The sequence below is a fragment of the Triticum dicoccoides genome, chromosome 1A, assembly GCF_002162155.2.
Source record: "Triticum dicoccoides isolate Atlit2015 ecotype Zavitan chromosome 1A, WEW_v2.0, whole genome shotgun sequence".
Lineage (NCBI taxonomy): Eukaryota > Viridiplantae > Streptophyta > Magnoliopsida > Poales > Poaceae > Triticum > Triticum dicoccoides.
The window spans coordinates 253,718,882-253,721,765 of NC_041380.1; the positions used below are offsets into that span (position 1 = coordinate 253,718,882).

Genomic DNA, 2,884 nt, shown 5'->3' on the forward strand with positions numbered 1-2,884 from the left:
AGGATCAATCTCTACACATGCTCCTAGGTACAACGAGCAAACAAGAGGAAAAGAAAGGATAGAAAGTAAAAAAAAAGGACTAGCGTAATAGCCAACTCTATTAATACAAGTTCCCTATAAGAAAAAGAAAAGTCCACTATATTAGGGAAAAATTGTGGGGACACTATATTAGTAATTAATGATGACGACTCTTGATGACATAATAGTCTTATTAGCCTTGCTCATATACAACTCTTCTCACTTTCTTCTTAAATGAAATGCCACCTCAATATTTTGTCTATAAAGTAATGGTAATAGGCAAACACTGGAAGTGCCCTAACATAAAATTCAACATTATAGCCGATCCAAATTCATTAGTAATTAATAGCGATGGTTCTTAGTGATATGGCAACCCTACATAGTCGATTTTGTCTACTCCCCCTGTCCCATAATATAAAAGCGGTTTTTACACTAGTGTAGTGCCAAAAACACTCTTATATTATGAGACGGAGAGAGTATATTATTGATGATGCTTTATTAAAGTTGACTAAAAATATTAATTCATATAACATGTTGTTTCTTGTTTCAGGATAAGTGGAGAAATATCCGGAGAGCTTGTGGAGTCCCGTGCCGCTCCAAAAGGAAGGTCATATTCATTATCTTATTTTCTACTCCCTCCGTTCCGAATTACTTGTCTTGGATTTGTTTAGATACGGATGTATCTAGACTCATTTTAGTGCTAGATACCTCCGTATCTAGACAAATCTAAGACAAGTAATTCGGAACGGAGTGAGTATATAGTTAGCCCATGGGCAATACTACGTACGTGACATTATTAAAATCTATTGTTATTTGATACAGGAGAAGGCACAGAAGACTATGTTCCGGCCCCTAGATTCAAAGTCGGTCAAAGAGATCCGAAGGTTAGCAAAGAAACACAATGTGAATGAACAACTAGCTGCAAATGACAACCAAATGGTAGTTGAGGCTTTGTACGTTTTATGTAAGTGAAGCAAAATCTAATGTTGTCTCTTTCAGAACTGGGAAGCATGTAAATATATTATGTAAGAATCACGTAGCCAGCCTGGGCTAAGTCGGTGTGTATATATCTTAGATATAAATTACGTATTGTATAAATTCGGTGCACTACAGAAAAATCACACGCTGTCATGTATCTTCGAGTACGTCAAAATATGGGTTCTCGGCTTATTAATATAAACCGGGAATTAAACGAAGAACTCACGGCAATAAGATAACCATCGGGTTACGCGTAAATAAGCCGAGTGTGTCACTAAAAAGATCTCAGCGTATAATAAGTACTCGGCATATATAGCGGTGCTGGCATCTTTGCCAGGATGTAACTGATGTTTTGTAAATCCCATGTACCTTAACCCCCCCAACTACAATGAAAAGCTGTGCCGACAGCATTTTCGTCAAAAAAATAAGTACTCGGCATATAATAAAAAAGGCACTCGGTATACAGTCACTTGTCCGCAAAGTTTCTGGCATGTGGCCGCTATCGGCGTGCTTATCGGCTAGCTCGATGGCCGTTGGTGTATTAGCCTTCTATAGGTGTCATGCCATCTTGCTTTTGGACAAGGCCCATCTAGTTTCGAAATACTTTTTCATAGGTTGTTTTTCGAGTCCCTGTTGGTAGGGAAAACGACTTATGATGGATTTTAGTCCGACCTTATTGTGGGTGTATGCAATTCACATATATTTTTCTGTAAAGAAATTGCTAAATTGGTTAATGACATTTTAGACTTACAGACTGAGAGAGCTTCAAAGTTAATCCGAGCATTAGCGGCTGTTAAACCTATGTATGATACTGACATTAATAGCATGGGTATTTGTCCGCTAGAGAAATTCTGTGACGAAATGATGCCTACTTCGGATGCCGAAGGAGAGGCTGGAGACGAAGGGGCTGAGGGACCTGTTGGCCTCTCGCCTCTAGTGGCGGAGTACAACCGACCAATAATAGCGGGGGCACGGGGTTGATACTGGATAAACCTAAACGTTCCTCGAAGAGGAAGATATATCCAGTGTCGGCGGGCTGCAGAAGTGGGCGAGTCAAGCTCAAGAAAAATTCCACGATGAAGCATGAAAGAAATCTTTTGGAATAGCAAAGGTCTAGCAGACTTGGCTAAGAAACGGTTCCTGACTGAATCAGCCATAGAAGATAAACTAGATTTCATCGCTACTTGAAACTGGTAGAGATAACTTCATTTCACAATTTCTTGGTTTGCTTACGGGTGGCATTGATTTTGACTGGCACTGCCTACCACCCAGAGGACAGTCGGGTGGGATTCTATTAGGGGTGAAGTGTGAAACACTCGAGGTTATTAACGTCGTAAGAGGAGACTATACGGTTAAATTCTGGGTAAGGTCTAAGTTGGATGGATTCCGATGGGCCTTAGTGGCGGTATATGGTGCTGCCCAACCCGAGTATAAATCTGATTTTCTTGCAGATCTGGTTAGGATTTGCGGGGATGAGGAGTTACCAATACTAGTGGGAGGTGACTTCAACATCATTAGGAGGAAAGAAGAAAAGAATAATGATCATTCTGATGGGCGGTAGTCCTTTATGTTTAATATAATCATTGAAAGTCTCAACCTCAGGGAGATAGAGCTCACGGGTAGACAATTTACTTGGGCAAATTCTCTTCCCATTCCTACGTATGAGAAGTTTGACAGGGTGCTCGCAACTGTGGAATGGGAATAGAAATACCCTCTGGTATCGGTGCATGCGATGCAGAGGGGAATCTCCGACCACACGCCCCTGTTAGTTAACTCCGGTGAAGCAACACATATTGGCAATAAGAATAACTTCTTGTTCGAACTAAGTTGGTTCAAAAAAGAAGTTTTTTTAGAAATGACCGCGAGGGAATGGGCGAGGCCCATCGCG

General features: G+C 40.8%; 1 pseudogene; it reads left to right on the top strand.

The window, feature by feature from the left end:
* The window catches only part of LOC119279584, a 5,564-nt pseudogene extending 3,007 nt beyond the window's left edge, over nt 1-2,557 (top strand).
* The last annotated feature ends 327 nt before the right edge of the window (nt 2,558-2,884 follow it).